Source organism: Pan troglodytes, chromosome 13, assembly GCF_028858775.2.
Source record: "Pan troglodytes isolate AG18354 chromosome 13, NHGRI_mPanTro3-v2.0_pri, whole genome shotgun sequence".
In the NCBI taxonomy this organism is placed as follows: domain Eukaryota; kingdom Metazoa; phylum Chordata; class Mammalia; order Primates; family Hominidae; genus Pan; species Pan troglodytes.
The window spans coordinates 129,016,625-129,035,781 of NC_072411.2; the positions used below are offsets into that span (position 1 = coordinate 129,016,625).

The 19,157-nt window shown below is 39.3% G+C and overlaps 1 protein-coding gene across 2 annotated transcripts in view; it reads right to left on the minus strand.

Annotated features, from left to right (window-relative positions):
* IRS1 (insulin receptor substrate 1) overlaps window positions 1-19,157 on the minus strand; it is a 68,468-nt gene that overhangs the window by 43,461 nt on the left and 5,850 nt on the right. Inside the window, exon 2 of one of the 2 annotated variants that reach the window (XM_009444442.5) lies at window positions 15,588-17,533. The exons of the other annotated variant lie outside the window; for it this stretch is intronic. The gene's annotated coding sequence lies outside the window, so the exon portion shown is untranslated. Of the gene's footprint in view, window positions 1-15,587; window positions 17,534-19,157 lie in introns of those variants that run through there. 2 annotated transcript variants of the gene reach the window in all.

A 19,157-nucleotide genomic window follows, 5' to 3' on the forward strand; every position in this document is an offset into this window, starting at 1 on the left:
CCAGGGGTTGGGGAGAGAGAGGAAGGGTTGAATAAGTGAAGCACAGAGCATTTTTTAGGGCCTTGATACTATACTGCATGATACTGTAATGGTGAATACAAGTAATTAAGCATTTGTCAAAACCCAGAGAATTTATAGCACAAACAGTAAACTTTAATGTATGCAAATAAAAAAATACACCTAGGAAGTCACTGATCCCAGGATGGAATGCAGAATGTGACAAAATAATCTAAATGTGTTATAAATTCATGAAAAGACTTCAGTAAAAGAGGTAGGAGAATAAGGTGCTGACCGAAGTAACTCTGGAAATGAGGGGAACCTATAAGACTAAAGGCAAAAGAAACTTGACAGAAGCATTGTACTCTAGTTGATAAAGTTGTTTCCCATGGGGCTAGAGTTAACAATCCTGAACTGCTATGTATATGTATGCAGTGAAATTGAACAAACAATTAAATGGATCAAGGATAGTAGCAGCCAGACTTCACACTGTTGAGGTGGGAGGTGACAGATAAACAAGGAGGCGAGAATGGTCCATGTGAAAATGGATTGGAGTTAGAGACAGCAATGTGAACTCATGCTTGGCTTAGTACAGATACAGATGGTTACATATAGAAATATTTATAGATATGTATATATGTATGGGTTAGTACACACATACATTTCCATGCTCTGTCAGCTGAGAAGGCAAAGAAGAAATGACATCTCAGTAGCAACAAACACTGCTAGTTCCCAGATCTTAGTTTCCAATATAATTGTCCATCAGGTATCTGTGGGGGATTGGTTTCAGGATTCCTGTGCCTACCAAAATCCATGGATGCTCAAGTCCTTTGTATAAAATGGTGTAGTGTTTGCATATAACCTATGCACATCCTCCGGTATACTGTAAATCATCTTTAGATTACTTATGATACATAATACAATGTAGTTGCTATGTATAAGTGTTATACCGTATTGTTTAGGGAATAATGACAAGGAAAAAGTCTGTATATGTTTAGTAAAGATGCAACTATCCTTTTTTTTTCCTTGAATAGTTTTGATTTGTGCTTGGTGAAATCCATGAATGCAGAACCCAAGGTTACAGAGGGCAGACTGTACATTCTCCAATAAAAGGAAGCAGCTCCTTAGAGAAACTGATGATTTTAGAACTGGGGCAGGAAATAAACAAGGTGATCCTGTAGTATATTGGAGTGTCAAAAAGTAAGGGAATGCTCAAAAAAAATACAAAAGCAAGAACCCACAATGATGGGAGTATGTCAAAGGGACACAGGCGCCAACTGAAAGGGCTAAAGCTGGAACAATTTGAGCAACAAAATAAAGTGTTACTGGATTATGACCTGAAGTATAAAATAAGCAGCCATGAGTCCATACTAATATAAATAGAATTGACTAAGTAAATAAGAAACAAATCTCCTGTGCAGAAGAATCGTGTGTGAGTGTGGGGTGGTTTGGGTGGGGGGTAGATAACTGCCCAATCCTTAATTGTGGGTTGTGTATTGTGACTTTCTGCCAAAGAGCACAATATGGAAAGGTGGGAAAAGGCTAAATTTATAGCAGAAAAACCTGACAAACACTCCTTCAGCCAAGTTATCAAGGTCAACATCGACCTTGAGAAATCCTGTTGATAACAGGTACACTTGATAGGTGATGAAATGGCACCTATCAAGGTGATGAAATGGCACTGTTACAAAGTGTAATCCTTGGTTGGGTGCTGTGGCTCATGCCTGCAATCCCAGCATTTTGGGAGGCCAAGGTGGGCAGATCACTTGAGGTCAGGAGTTCATGGCCAGTCTGGCCAACATGGTGAAACCCCGTCTCTACTAAAAATACAAAAATTAGCCTGGCATGGTGGTGCACACCCATAATCCCAGCTACTCAGGTGCTGAGGTAGGAGAATCGCTGGATTCCAGGAGGCGGAGGCTGCAGTGAGCCAAGATCACACCACTGCACTCCAGCCTGGGCAACACAGTGAGACTCTTTGTGGTCTTCATCCCCAAAACACATTACTCAGTCTAATCATGAGAAAAACATCAGACAAATCCCAAATGAGGGACATTCTATTCCTCAAAACTGTCAAGGTCATAAGAAATCAGAAAAATCTGGGAAACTGATACAGCCTAAGGAGACATATAATATAATGATTAAATGCCATGTGGTATCCTGGATGAGACCCTAGAACAGAAAAACAAGGACATTAGGGGAAAACTGAGGAACTCTGAATAAAGTATGGACTTTAGTTAATAATAATGTGTCACATTAGTTCATTGTGACAAATGTATCATACTAATGCAAGATGTTAATAAAGGCAGAAACTAGGTATGGGGTACATAGTAAATCTCTGTACTGTCTTTGCGATAATTCTGTAAATCTGTAACTGTCCTGAAATTAAAAAGTGTATTTTAAAAATGCTATTGAGTTAAAAATGAATGATAAAACAAGCTTAGGTGACTATATAAATATTCAGGTATTTTGTTTTCCAAAGGATTTTCAAACCTATTTAAAGTTCCTTACCACTTATAGAACCCCAAATTGTAAACTGTATTTGATGAATTATTGTTCTTCATAGAATAGTTAGATGATGGAAAATTTCTTTTAGAGGAAACTCACTGATATGGCTTGGCTCTGTGACCCCATCCAAATCTCATCTTGTAGCTCCCATAATTCCCATGTGTTATGAGAGGGACCCTTTGGGAGATGATTGAATCATGGGGCGGGTCTTTCCTGTGCTGTTCTCATGATAGTGAATGAGTCTCATGTGATCTGATAGTTTTAAAAACGGGGGTTTCTCTGCACAAGCTCTCTTTTTGCCTGCTTCCATCCACATAAGATGTGACTTGCTCCTCTTTACCTTCCGCCATGATTGTGAGGCCTCCCCAGCCAGGTGGAACTGTAAGCCCAATTAAACCTCTTTCTTATGTAAATTGCCCAGCCTCGGGTTTGTCTTTATCAGCAGTGTGAAAATGGACTAATCCACTGACCCTATTATTAAGTTTCAGCAAATAAATATACGTTGTATTTGAAACCCAGAAAAGTCATAGTCAGTTTAATTAGAATTGTCTCATCAATTATAAAATATTTTCTATTTATAAATATTTTTTCTAAGCATTTCTTAGAAAATTCATTTCCTGTCTTATTTCCTCTTTTAGCAAACTGATTAGTTGCAGTACCAAGGTTATGATTTTTCCATTTATTCTTCTGCATATTTAAATATGGTCATCGTGTTTTATTTTAAATTTGTTTTTAGAACTTAATAGTACTTTACAGTATATTTCTATAATTTAAATCTTCTGATAAAATATAATTTATAGCCTCATGATTTTTAAAAAAGGCTATTTGTCACCACTACTAAAATCAGAATGAGGGAAATTCTCTCACATGTAAATGAAGGATTTAAGTTAGCGATAAAGGAATTTCCTCACCATAAAAGCTGTTATCCACTAGAAAAAGCAACCTTAAAATTGTGAGATTTCTTCTTGTGATGTATGGATTTAACAGGAATATGCCTGAAGATCTTTACTTGTAAAATACACAGCAATACCAAAGTAAAAGCTTTTTACATAAGAGCAGTTTCAAGATAGTCTTTCCTCCCAAACATTAAATACTTTTCTAACAGAATTTTCAAAAAAAAAACTTATGGAAAAGAAAGGTTAGAGTATATACATTACCACTTTTGCATAATAGTCTTAAAAAGAAAACTCTTAACAATACCCAGTGAAAATTACTACCATCCAAAGCTGCAACATAAGCTATGGTTCATGACATCCCTGTTCCCTCCAACACCCAATGCCCAGTACACATAGGTGGCCACACTTGTGGCCAGCCCCAGTCTTCTCTAGGGCTTCCCAGATGTACCACATACTCCTAACATCCTTCTCTCAATATGTCACCTGTTCCAGATCTTGACTTTCATGTAAGACAATCTCTCTCAAGCACATATACATCAACTTCAACTCTTACTTCCTTCTCTTTTATAATTTGCCCTATTACATCACAAAAATGTGCCCTGGGGAAGTTGGTCCTCTATAGCTTTCTCACTCACATGGCCCTCAAGAAAGGAAGTTCTAAGAAAGCTTGAAGTTTTGTCTGTTTTCTTCACAGTTGTAATTCAAGAACTTAGGAGTATGCCTGGTACTCAGTAGAAATTCACTAACTCCTTATTGTACTACTTAACCAGAATGCTCTCTCATGACAGGTCTACAACCATTTGAGTCTTCAACGACTCCCTACCAAGATCTTCATGATTGGTTATGATTTCTTTTAAATTTCAGGTTCAGCAATTACAACAGCTTACTTCTGCAATGAATGGAAAAATCTAAGAAAATATTCAATACCCACCAAGTATTAGCAGTAGTAATGTAGTTAACAAAAACTTTATTTTCCTGAATAGAATATGATTCTGGTCTACAGATAAATGAGGTGCTGGTATATTTCCATATTGTGCTTTAAAATCCTATCGTCCAACATTCATTCATTATTTAGATACAACAAACAGTATCTACCAAATGCCAGACTCATTCCACTGAGCATTCAAATCTACTCAGCCACACTGGTGAAAAGAGAAATAGCCTAGCTCAATACCAGACACATACCTATAAGGACACACATCTTCAAGTTTTAGAAAGCAGCAAAAATGTGAATCAACCGTGAAGGGCCAATAAAACTGAAGTCTTATTTAAAATAAAATAGAACTAATTTATATTACAGATCTTGTGGAGTTGTGGGTTTCATACCCAAATGTGACAAATGTTCTGCTGTAAGTACTATAAAAGTTCTTGGATCCTAAGTTTTAGCTCAATACTTCAAATGTCCAACAATATTTAAAAACAATTGCTACAGTAGCGGACACACCAGTTTAGAATACACATTCCATTACTTTGGTCATCACACCAGTCCAGCCTCAATGAAGTGTGGAAACAAAAGTCAGGGAATGCAGGGGAAAAGTCTCAAAGCAATTAGGTTCAGTTTTCCAGACCAAGGTAACATCTTAGCAGAGTACCTACCAAGGGCTACCCTGGCAAAATGGACTCATTTAAATTTAATTCCTTTTCCTAAACCTTATGCATATTTTAGTAGAGGGGCTAATTAGCAACAAAGAGGAAGAAAAAGGAGGAGCAATGGGACACATCAGGAGGGAAATCTATGAATCACAAACTTTCTAACTGACCTCTTTTTAAAAATAGAGGTAGCAGCCGGGTGCGGTGGCTCATACCTGTAATCCCAGCACTTTGGGAGGCCGAGGTGGGCGAAACATGAGATCAGGAGTTCAAGACCAGCCTGGCCAACATGGTGAAACCCCATCTCTACTAAAAATACAAAAAATTAGCTGGGCATGGTGGCAGGTGCCTGTAATCCCAGCTACTTGGGAGGCTGAGGCAGGAGAATCACTTGAACCTGGGAAGCAGAGGTTGCAGTGAGCTAAGATCACACCATTGTACTCCAGCCTGGGCAACAGCGCGAGATTCCATGTCAAATAAACAAACTAATTAAATTAAATTAAATTAAAATAGAGGTAGCTGTGATATAATGCTTATTTTTCAAATAATTTTCTCATTGTTTTTGATATCTGAAACGTCAGTAAAAATGCTATGCTATGACCTAGATCAGTAAGCTACGATTAACATCAGAAGAACTATACTAGTAGAATAAAAGTTGATGAGCTACTGTTGGAAGCACAAAAATAAATCTTCCCACAGCGTGGTGGGAAGCAGGCTTTGAAGACACAATAACATTCCTCCAGTGAGCTTCAAGCTGGAGGCTAAAGCACCAGCCATTCATTTTTCCATCTTGAGACAAAGCAAAGTTCCTGTCAATCTTCAAAAGAACGGTTTGGGGGAAGGGAGGAAGTGTCCAAGATTTAAGATACATAGGAAGTTGCAATTAATTTTATCCAAGTTTTTATATTCAGTCATACCAGATTACAAACAGTCTTGTAATTTTGATGGACTTTTTAATATATCTGATACTGTTAAATCTGAATTTTTAAAATATTGGACAAATGAAATGGTTTGAGATACTCAAAAAATATCCACATTATTGTTCTTGTTTGAAACTTTTCTAAAGCCATCCTCTCCCTTGATCCAAGACTCTTCCCTGAACTGTTGATAAATATGTTTTCAATGTGTCAAGCGTTTTGTGAGCACCAACTTGGATAATGGAGTCATGAAATGAAGAGTGAGCCTACTCTCAAATAGCTCACAATTTTTAGTAGGAAGGAGTGCCATAAAACCAGTAACTGAAGCAAGGACAGGTGGTGTTACTGCTTCCATCATCCTTCAATAAGGGGTAAATTTTCTGAACTAAAAGGAGAGGCAGGGTGGTTGGTACACTTGAACCCAGCTAATAAAAGATTTGGGCATTTTCTTTGGTCAATGCATTTAAAGGCATTGATTTTACATTGCAAATGCAATTTTACTTACTTTCACTGGAAATCCATTCAGAACTCTTCTCAGCTAAGAGAGTTGTTCCTAAACACCTTCTGCCATTATTTTTAAAAATAATATTTCCCATCCACAAAAAAGGAAAAGAAAAGAAAAATGCTGAAGGTTCCTAAAGTGGTGAGTAACAGTAAATCCTGAGTTGGGGTAGGGAGGGAGCCGTGGAATAGGGCTCTATCCATAGAGAAGAGACACATTAATTAAAAATCCACCTAAAAGGAGCCAGTGAATTAGATCGAATTGGGTGGTATCGGTTTTTGTTGTGTACTTGATAATGCAAAGACGCTTTCCATGAGCCCATCTAACTAATACAGCGTGGTGGGAAGCAGGCTTTGAAGACACAATAACATTCCTCCAGTGAGCTTCAAGCTGGAGGCTAAAGCACCAGCCATTCATTTTTCCATCTTGAGACACATTCTTCACCCAGTTCAAAGGCCCAAGAAACAACAAGCCTGTACACTTTCTGAAGGTCGGCCTTTGTAGGGACTTGTGAGGGACTAAAGGCTCAGGCTGCAAAATATTTTTAAAGACCAAGTTTTAGGAATGTAACCTTTTTTATTGGACTGCAGTTTCCACTCCCTAGCCCTCCTCCTCACCCCTAAATACACACACACACACACACACACACACGTTTGGGCAAAAGGGAGTTTTAATTATACTCTTGGTAACTTCCAGGGTACTCTACAAGTGGAAATAAAATATTTTTAGAAATTAATTTATTACCCATTCTTTTAAAAATGTAATATTAATATTCCTTAACCTAACCAGAAGGAATGGGATTCGCTTTGAAAGGAAGTTATTGTTTAGCTGTGGTTCAAAGAGTATGCTGGAATTGGGAAGGGGGGCAGAGGGAGCTAGTAAGGGTGGGTTAGGGGGGTGGACTGGAGCTGCCAAGATCACAATATAAATACCACCACGTTCAACTTTCAGTCTCTCCCTCTTGGCTCCCCTCCATGACATATTTTATACAGTGTCTTGTTTTGTTTTGTTCTGTAACCTCAGGAACATTTACGGTATTTGAGATTCTGGTAAAAGCAAAATGTAAATAGTAGCTGATGGGAGAGCTGGGTGAAGAGTTAACTAAAGTACTGCCTTTGCTTTGAGTAGGATGTGGCAAACCATTTGCATTTGCTTTCCAATAATCAGCAACTTTGTGTTACCCAAATCTAGATTTATGCTCAGGCAGCGAAAGCCCTTTCAAACCATTTCAAAGTCTCTGACTCCATTTAGGCCCTTGCTCTCCACCTCCCCTGACAAAATGCCCAGCGCCCTGCACCAGTTCTCATGTGACTCAGTTTGTTGTGTAAGTGGGGACGAGCAGTAAGTCATTGGTAAAGAGACAGTGGGAAGATATCCCCTGGCTCTGGGTTCCCTTCCAGTACCATATTTGCTTTCAAGTCCTATGTGAGCCACCTGAGGACTGTTACAAAGTATAGTCCTTGGTTGGGTGCTGTGGCTCATGCCTGCAATCCCAGCATTTTGGGAGGCCAAGGTGGGCAGATCACTTGAGGTCAGGAGTTCATGGCCAGCCTGGCCAACATGGTGAAACCCCGTCTCTACTAAAAATACAAAAATTAGCCTGGCATGGTGGCGCACACCCATAATCCCAGCTACTCAGGTGCTGAGGTAGGAGAATCGCTGGAATCCAGGAGGCGGAGGCTGCAGCGAGCCAAGATCACACCATTGCATGCCAGCCTGGGCAACACAGTGAGACTCTGTCCCAAAACAAAACAAAACAAAGTGTAATCCTCTAACCTAGTTCATAGTAGACATCTAGAACAAATAGTATATTTTCACCATCCACCAATGGCACTAAAAATAGAGACAACCGCATCTACTACTAGAAACCTCAATAGTCATTTTTCAATGTTTTACTTAGGGGTGAGCTTTCAGCCTTCACTCAACTAATAAGAGGTATTCTTAAGGAGATCTAACTCTTAAAAAGATGCCATCAAGACCTGAATCTGCACTTGGCCCACAAAGCACGTAATATAAAAATATGTGTTTCTCCTTTACAAACCTGAATAATAAAAGTACATTATGTATTTTCTGAAATCATTTCCTGCCCCTACATTTACGGTAGTGCCCATTATTCTACTTCATAACACTCTGCCCTTCCTCTTCCTCATGCCACATTTTGCAGTAGCATATTTCTTTATTTACTTGTTTATTTTTGCCCCCTGTAAAGTGCCACAAAGGCAGGGACACACGTATTTCAGTCTCCACTGCCTGGCTCACAGAGAAAAACTCAATGAATATTTAAGGGAATATAAGTGTTCGTGTTTTTCCAGAAAAAGTAGTATGAAGGAAATCACTGATATTTCACCCAAAGGTAGAACTGTTCACTATAAACATCTAAGAATAATTTTATTCTAAATGTTCAACATGCAGTTGATAAACATTTACTAATGACAACAAAATAACTGCATTTAGTATACTATGGTATCACAGTAAGTCAGAAAATACGGATTTTCTAATAGTATCTCTATTTTATCCCCTTGATGCTGGGTGTGGCTATGTGACTTGCTTTAGGCAATGGGATAGTAGCAAATGTGATATAAGCAGAGGCTTGAAAAGTATTTATGCATTCATTGCTTCCCTGCTCTTGCTGCTGGGAACCTGTTCAATACCACGTGAGGACTGGGTCAGTCTGCTGGGGACACGTGGACCAGTCAATAGCAAGCACCAACTGACAGCCAGCATCATCCACTAGATATGTGAGGAAGAGCATCCTAGACAACTAGCCCCCAGTCAATCCTCCAACTGACTGAACCACTGCATTTACCCTGATGAGACAAGCAGAAGAACTGCCCAGCTGAACTCAACCTAAATTACCAACACACAGAATTGTGACCTAGTAAATGATTGATGTTTTAAAGCACTTTATTTGGTTGTGGTTTGTTACATATTGAAAGCTAAATGATATATACACCTGAGAAACTAGATAGCTTCATATATAAAACTCTTTAACAGCTTTTTAAAAATTTCCTTCATATGGATGAATGTCATTCCTCCTTACTTTATTCTGGAAGAAAACTAATACTACTGCTATTAGTATACTCTTATTGGTAAGTCACCAAAAAAACAATCAAACACTGACGATTCTAATTCAAATTTTTTTTTTTTATTTTTTTATTTTTATTTTATTTTTTATTTTTTAGATAGAGTTTCGCTCTTGTCTTTCAGGCTAGAGTGCAAGGGTGTGATCTCGGCTCACTGCAATCTCTGCCTGTCAGGTTCAAGTGATTCTCCCGCCTCAGCCTCCCAAGTAGCTGGGATTACAGGCGCCTGCCACCACGTGCAGCTAATTTTTGTATTTTTAGTAGAGACGGGGTTTCACCATGATGGCCAGGCTGGTCTCGAACTCCTGACCTCAGGTGATCCACCCACCTCGGCCTCCCAAAGTGCTGGGATTACAGGCATGAGCCACCACGCCCAGCCTCTAATTCAAATGTTATCTGTTACCACATTCTCGAAAGTTTCTATTTTGTAACAAGAGCTACCCCATTCTATTCATTCTCTTCCTGGACCACAATTAGCAAGAATAGCAGGGTATCAGTCATAAATGTTTTTGACCACTAGAGAAGCTCCTCTTTGCTTCAAGGTAGAAATTATCTCAGCAATACACACTTTCCTTAGGAGACAGGGTAGATTCTCCTTATTCCATTCCTGTCCAGTGTTAATAACTTTGGAGAAAATAAGTGACAGGACATCACTAGTGTAAATAAATTTCATTAATTAGTTGTATGTAGTCTTATGTATAAAATAAATTGCTCCCAGAATTTGAAATGTTGAAAGACTATTCCAATAAAAAGCATTAATTCTTTTGAGCACTGAAAAATATGAGACATTGGTATCCAGAAAGTCTTCAAAAAGATCCTTAACCTTAATACTTAATCCCACTATACCCTATTAAGAACTAGTTATTCACTCAGTCTTGGGAGAATGAATGCCTAAGTACCATGAAAGTGAACAGGAAAAGAAAATAAAGTAGTAAAGATTTAAATTGGTGGTGTTTAAAAACTTAAGACACTTTTCTGGCCAGGTGTGGTGGCTCACACCTGTAATCCCAGTATTTTGGGAGGCTGAGGCGGGTGGATCACTTGAGGTCAGGAGTCTGAGACCAGTTTGGCCAACATGGTGAAACCCTGTCTCTACTAAAAATACAAAAATTAGCCAGGTGTGGTGGCACACGCCTGTAATCCCAGCTACTCAGGAGGATGAGGCTGGAGAATGGCTTGAACCTGGGAGGCGAAGGTTGCAGTGAGCCAAGATTGTGTCACTGCACTCTAGCCTGGGTGACAGAGTGAGACTCCGTCTCAAAAAGCAAACAAAAATCAATAAACAAATAAATAAATAAGACACATTTCTTAATTTGAACATTTCTAACTTGAAAAACCAGATCATTTTTTAACCTATGCTTTTCCCCTTTCACTGTTATGCTAGATTAATCACTAGAAACTTTTCTTTTTTTTTGTTTTATACTTTAAGTTTTAGGGTACATGTGCACAACGTGCAGGTTAGTTACATATGTATACATGTGCCATGCTGGTGTGCTGCACCCATTAACTCGTCATTTAGCATTAGGTATATCTCCTAATGCTATCCCTCCCCGCTCCCCCCACCCCACAACAGTCCCCAGAGTGTGATGTTCCCCTTCCTGTGTCCATGTGTTCTCATTGTTCAATTCCCACCTATGAGTGAGAACATGCAGTGTTTGGTTTTTTGTCCTTGCGATAGTTTACTGAGAATGATGATTTCCAATTTCATCCATGTCCCTACAAAGGACATGAACTCATCATTTTTTATGGCTGCATAGTATTCCATGGTGTATATGTGCCACATTTTCTTAATCCAGTCTATCATTGTTGGACATTTGGGTTGGTTCCAAGTCTTTGCTATTGTGAATAGTGCCGCAATAAACATACGTGTGCATGTGTCTTTATAGCAGCATGATTTATAGTCCTCTGGGTATATACCCAGTAATGGGATGGCTGGGTCAAATGGTATTTGATCACTAGAAACTTTTTGAACCTGAGGATTGAAAAGAGACATGGAAAGTAGTGTGTCCTTTTTTTTCCCTTTAAGAGTAACAACAACTACAACAACAAAACCAGTAAGTCTGTTATACAAGGTGTATTATCTGCTGTGCCCCTTTAAGTGCTGAAATTCAGGATCTGAGCATATTCTTCCATAGAAGACTTGGAGCAGTTGGGCATTTAACCAACTTTTTATTACAAAGCTTCAAAATTTATAAGCAGTCTATCTCTGGAAAGATAAACAAAACCCAGCAGTGATGGTGGCCTATGAGAAACTGGGGACAAAGGTGGGAGGAAGCCTTATTTTTCACTCTCTACCTTAAAAAAAAACAACAAAAAAAAACAACAACAAAAAAAAAACAAAAAAATTGGAAACTTATAGCATGTACATGTATCACCTATACAAAAATATAGAGAAAAAAATAGTGTGAAGAGACCCAGCAAGCTATTATAAAACTTGGTAGTCTAAAAAAAAAAAACTTTTAAAAAATGTTTCTGTAAGAGACTACCACAAACTTAAAAATAAACATGACTGCATATCATCAAAACAGAGGGAGAAAAATCTCAAAAGCAATTATACTTGCAGCCAGAAGCAAGCAAGGAACCACAGTTCAAAGTGTTGGACCTTTTCTTCATTAAAAATAAAAACCACCCACCCAAAGGAAAAAAAAGAAAAAAGTCCTTGAATAACAAAGCTAAGATAGCAAGAAAAGACTTTAAAATTTATTTTGTAGCCCCCACTTTCCCCCCACGTTTCCTAACACTGACCACCCCATAACAAGTCCACATTCAACCCCTCTTCATTTAACAGCTGGATGCCTCTTCTTCTGGTTGCTTTCACTGGGACTAAAGATCCAAAGCAAAGATATCTTTTTTCCTGCTTTTTGTCAATATTATGTTTGCAAGCTTAATATCCAAAAATGGGCCATTCTTCCAAATGAGAGTTCCTTCCTGATTATTTAGTATGCTGATGGTATTGTCAGACAGGAAGCCATGGTTAGAAAGATTCAGAAAAATACAAACCTTTAAGCTAGATGGGCACTTTTGCCCTTTAGGTTTATGAAAAATGCCAACTTTTGTGAACTACACAATCGGAATCTTGATTTGGTTTTCCCGGATAACTTATGTCATAAGAAATTTGGTAACTCCTTTGGTGATCTCCTCTCAGTACCATTTTTCCCTCCATTTCCATGAATCTACCTTCATCCCCTTTCAATAAAAGGTGTACTATTTGGAACATGATAGGTGCTCAATAGAGCTTACTGAGTAAAAGAAGGGGAGGGGAAGAACAAGAAAAAATGGCTTAGGGCCTATTTGACAAAAGCAGATAATTTATGTTAGGGTTGAGAAATGGGTGGTGGGCTTGAATAGTATTAAAGACAATTAAAGATCTTCTGATCTTCTGATTGTCCCCACAACCCCTAAAACTCAAGGGTAAACATAATTATTTTTCATATCCATAGAGCCCTCCAAATAATTTTTAAGTGAATAGGGACATGATGATTGGAGAAGATTAGATAAATTATAGTTGACTACTTAGCAATTACTCAATATTCCAGTGGCCTTTAACTAACTGCTAAATGTTTATAAATGTCTTTTAATATTTTGCTAGCTCACTTAGATCATATCCTTCCTAAAAGTAAAAATTATGACTTTCTGTGCAAAACATAATTTGTTTGCCACATTACATATATTCAAAAAAAAAGTCTCTTTGATCATTTCAACAAACGTGAGAAAACTTCTCAAGATTAAGTGATATTGTTCAGCAATATGACCTAAATATGTCAGGGAGGATCAGAGAACATGCATTAAAGTATTCTTTGGTCAACAATAAAAGTGGAGTGCAAGGATACATATGTAATATGCAATATTTATAAAACTTGGGATGGTAAAAAGGAATACAATGAATGCAATCCAACTCAGCTTACTCAATAAAACATTCCTGGTAGAGTAATAAAACCACAAAATCTCTACTCTGCTTTAACATAACTGCAACTAGAATCATAGTCTGACCCATGTATTCAACTCTACTGCCATTATCAATGGAAAATACAGAAAAAGGGTCAAAAAGCCTTTTCAACATAAATACATCTTTTTCAAAGCTCTATTATTCAAAGATCACTGGCTCACTGAATAAGCACAAATAACATTTATCCAAGCAAATTTATTTCAACAAATAGATTACAGCCGAGCCTGCTGCAAGAATACTATTAAAATGGAAAGTGTTCCTTTTATCATACATGACAGTACCTTATACTTGTCCAATCCATCTTCTCCCTTTTTGTGAATTAAGAATGGGAGAGATACTACCATTTCCAAAGTATAAGACAAAAATAGAAGCAAATAGATGATACTTACTAACCTATCTTCTTAAAAAGCTTTACAATAAATTTTTGTAACTATGTCATATTAGTTTGAAATTAGTATGCAATTATTATATCATACTAACATTAAAATATAATTTTAAGTTAAAATTCAATATGATTACACTTTCTGAACATGTTTCAATAACATTTTAAAGAGAGCTCTCAAAGTCTGCTGCATAGCTATGGACTAATAAGGTAACGAAAGAATAAATCAGTTACATAATTATAAATGTGGTAGAGGCAGGATCTATTATTTTACATGCAAAAAAGTACAGTATGAAAAAAAGTTACAGGATCTTTAGTGTGAAACTGGCTTCAAGCATGATTCACAAGAAGCTGTTTTCCTTGAATACAATTTCCAGTAACTTTGTAACATGAGGAAATAATTGAGGAAATGGCTTTCTTTAAAACAAAACAAAACCTTAAAACTGTGAAATGTTCCAATATACTAAATTACCAACCCATCAAAATAAAAGGAACCATTTATATACTATTCAGCTAAGACACATATCTGATTATAGTGAGAGGATTGGAAAAGAATAAGTCCGTGGAGTTTCTTAAGAGGCAACAGACTATTTTAATGACTTGTGAAATCCACATGGAGGGACAAAAAAGGTCGGAGCTTCTGAATATATTGGCAACTCAACAGTCAAGATAACACAGGGTTGGAAAAGCAGTGTTGGCTCAACTAACTAATCAAAAACCCTAAAGCACAAAAAATCTGGACAACACTAATTTTGCCAGCAAGAGAAATATTGAGTTGTTTCATACACCTAAGAGAGAAAAATAAAGCTAAACAAAAAATTGTGGAAGGCCTCCTATAGTCCCCAGTTGGCTTCTCAAATTTCCTTACCATTCACTTAAATGGCTGTCTCACTGAAGAACACTGATGGTACAAATGAGACACATTATCCACAAACACACCACCCCTGAAAAAGAGGTGATTTCCAACAGGATGCATGTGTTAATTTCCACAGTGTGCACTGGTTAAAGCTTACTCTATAGTGTGGGGAGGGGTGGGATGTTTCTGAGAGCTGACCTTAGGATGTAGGAACTAGCAGGTGCCTTGCATTCCCACACACATTTTATTTTTAAAAAGGCGGAAGGAAGAGGAGCATAATTCAGTCTAGAGATGGTTCCAAAAGCTTAGGCTGGTCGATCAGGAGGGTTTGTCTTAGGGTTTGTTAAAACTCGAAAATGCCCCCTTGAAGCAAGAAAAGTTAATGTCAGGCCTGAATCAAACAATGTTTTCCTTCCAGGCCCCAGTCTGTCCATAAAGAATGTCTGATCCAAAGGCTAGAAATGGACAAAACAGGCTATTCTCATGCTTTATCATGACCCTGTCAACAGCTTCTTCGGAAAGAATCCTCATTGCAACTGACCCATTAAAGAGTATCAGTCATTTTCTCCACAACATTCCTATGTTTAGAGCTGCAAAGGAGGTTAGAATAATTTAGAACAAAATCCTCAAGTTACTGATGAAGAAATAGGTCCAGAGAAATTAAGTGACTTGCCCAAGGTCACTCTGCTAGTGAAGGGCACAGGCTGTGTTGGAGCCCAAGATCTCTGGCTCCCAAGAACTGCTTTTTCCATTGCATCATTTAAGATAGCACAAAGCTATTTTCCTGGAATTCTGATTTAAAAAAAAAAAAAGGTGGCATGCCCTTTGGATCCCAAGTCTCTTCCTGTAAGGCAATGCTGGAGATAGTATTTATTGAGGGGGAACTCAGAGAAATGACTACAATATATGCAACATTTTATGGATTTATTTTTAATATAAAAAGATACCCAAACAATTGCAAACATTAAGCAAATTATTAGCTGCTCAAACTTTTCTGGAACAACAGAGAAACTCTCTCCCACTGCTCAGTAGCAGTTTTGGGGCATAACATTTGCACCTGCTTGGTACGTTTCCACCTGTGATGTTTCACTTGGCCCCTCAGAAAAAGCGCTGCCCTGGGATCTTATGATTCAGTGATGCAAGAGGGATGCTGGCTGGTGAGAAATGCTTATTTGAGAGGGAAGGAGGAGGAGGAGAAAATACTCCCATAGCACTTTTCTTTCTTATTTTCCTTATTTTAGAAAGGCCAAATCTGAACACATTTTCCATCCCATGTAGTAATATATCTCACATAATTTTGGTTACTGGAGGGTACACAACACAAATCTAGCAAGCTTTCAAAATCGATGTGCCCAGCCTAAATTGACGGGCTGTCACTGGGACTGTCAATGATGGAAAAATGAATCTGTGTCTGAGAACGCCACAGCATTTCCTCCAAGCCTTTAAGGAACACACTACCCAAACCCTTGTCACACCGGGTTCTCAGGATCTGCAAGCTGCAGTCCGTCTTTCATTTCGCTGTGAGCTCCCTCACAGCCCAGGAGGATGCGTTTTCCCAGCTCTTACCTAGCTCAGGTGCTTTGCAGTAAAGTGTATGGAGCCTAGGGCACTTTCAAGCCAAAGGAATTCCCCCTCCCCCCATGACCCAAAACGATGGCATCGGCAGCACTCGCAGGTCTCTCTCCCTCCCTTGGTTGAGGGGGGCGGGCAGGAATCGCGGGCCAACCCCACCTGGCCCGCAGGCCCGCAGCCACGTGCGGGACTCCCTCCTGCTCGCGGATCTCGAGACCGGAAGACGAAGGAACGTGGCCTCGTAGTAAACCGTAGTAAAGAGAGAAGGGAAACAAAATGGGGCTCGTCACATGGTTACGGCCTGGATTTTTCTCAATTAAAAATAAGAGCAAGTGTGTGTTTCCGGCCCCCGTCCGTGGGCTGGTTGGACTTTTTCATTCTTAGGATTCTGATCCAAATGCAAGAATACAGCTGAGGCCACAACGTCCTCAGTCGGCGGGCGCGGTGCGGAGGGGGCCTGCGGCTCAGCCTGCGGGCACCCGCGGGAAAGAGGTGCCAGGCAGGGTGGCAGAAAGCGGCCCAGGGACGCCCGCCCGCCACCACCGCCAGGGGACCCGCGGAGAGCCCCGCCCCGCGCCCGGCCGCGGCTCAGCCGTTTCACATACTGATTGGCTGTGGTGGGGGCCAATCAGCGCCCAACCGCCCCGCCCGCCCGGGACCCGGAGCCGCGCGGCTGTGCCCGAGGGCGGGGCCTCGCCCGCCAGCGCCGACCACGCGGCCCGGGAAGGGGCCCCGCCGCCCTGGATGACCCGAGACGGGCGGGGGCGGGGGCGGGAGACCCGAGGGCGGTCTGGCTGCAGATTCCCCCACCCCGGGCGAAAGGGGGCTCGGAAGAGGGAGGAGAAGGAATGCAGGAAGCGGAGGTGACCCGGAAAAGGGAAAGTGCCAGGGCCGAGAGGGTTTGCGCCAGCCAAAAAGGCCACAGGGCTGGGGAAAGGGGAGGGAGGGGAGGCAACCTTGGAGGTACGGAATCCTTGACATCACAAAAAAGGAAACTGAATGAAAAAGAAATGGAAAGAGTCTTTTTCTGTTTTTTTTCTTTTTCTTTTTTCTTTTAAAGGGGGAGGGCATAACAAAGAATGACAAAAACAAAAAAACTGAACCCAAAAGGCATGGCTGGGGTCTGTGTCTTTGTCAGCTGCAGTTTCAAAACTAAAAGATAAATTTGATGCCGGGTAAAGGTGGCAGGGCTGCTATGACCGAGTCTGAGAGGCTCTTTTTGCCCTGCTTCTTGGGCTCTCAATTTACTCTCTGCAGAGAGTGGGCCACAAGTACTGCGAAATTCTGAAAAGGAGCAAAAGAAAAAAAGGATAATGTCAGGAACATGAAATAAGAGGTGGAAACAAAGGGATGGCAGGGGATAGTACTAGAAAACGAGCAAGCCAGAACTAAGAGGCTATGCAAGAGAAAGGGCAGGCAGAAAAGGTCACTGGACTACAGGTAAAGCAGACAGGCTTCCAACAAGTCGAGCTCCTGAGCTCAGTGCTTCACAAGTGTTCTCCTCTAACAGACAATGAAAAATTTTAAACAAGCCGAGATGTTTCAACAGAGCCCACGCCTCATCATACCTCTATTCCTTTCACCGAGTCTCAGGTTTTACCTGAGAAATGAAAAGAAGCAAAGACAGCAATTGCTGAGGAAGTGAGGAAAATAATGTTTGCACACACATACTCATTCGGAGCAGAAGCTGTTTGCCACTCACAGGTCTGACTTCTGTCTGTTTCAGATAGCTATAGAATAACATCTTTGGACTCAACAGGGCACAGGCAAGCAAGCAGAATTGAGGATGTAAATGTGCCAGGTAGCATTTGGTGCCTCACTTTAAACACCAACACAAACATCTCAAATACGCATTGTAGAATTTTCCTGGCACTGTGCAAAGCATGGTCTATTGTTACTCCAGAATTATTAGAAATAGGATTATATGATTATCCCAGAATATTTTATTTTCCCAAAGAAGGTTAAGGATAGAATTTTGTAGAGTTTTTCTTTTTTTAATGCATCCAACACATAGGAGAATTTTATTTTAAAGCCCTTTTTAAAAATGAAAATTCTAGTTGGTCATCAATTTTCTTCAGAGCAAACATCATTTATTCTACTCTATAAAAAGAAACCTAAACAAATTAAGATGACAAGTAAGAAAAACTTATTCTCTTTATCTCCTTTAAAAGCAAAATTTTAGTTCTGCTGGGCTGGTTTTCTTCAAATTCTCATTATTTTACCAATGAGGCACTTTATAATACAAATGCTTAAAGTGTTGAGGGATTCTGACTCCCAAAAACATCATTTGATATAACAAGATTTGTACTACTGACATTGATATACACAATTAAATCTTTCTTCTAGTGAATGATGAAAATAAATGTTGAAGTAAATACTGATCAAATAAATGCTTTTTGTAACATATCACCCAAAATCTTCATTTGAGTGTTCATATACCTTTTTCTTGTTCTATAAAATAGAGAATTATATGGATCAAATATTGGAAACAAAATTAAGAAGACTATGAACACATGATAAATAAATACCTGTCAATAGGAAACCAGGGCAGAGATTAATTTCTTATGAATGGACACAAATTAAGAAAAATCAGTGCTTTTAAAAGCTCATTCTGTGGAGCATAGATAAAATTCACAAGATAATCAGTTTGTCAGAGTAAAGTGTTTCCAAATGCTGGAAACTTCTGCATTGCCAACTCATCACATTATTTGCAAACTGTACTCTCTTCTACCCACAATTATGACCACCAGAAAACAGGATCAACAGAACGAAGGGCAGGCTAATTTCCTATTACAAATGTTTTTCATTTTTAATACGGCATTAGCCACAGAAGACCTAAAGCCAACTTTCAGCATTTACTGTGGTGTCTACTCTTGAACTTAAAGGCACACAGCAAATAACCCTAAAA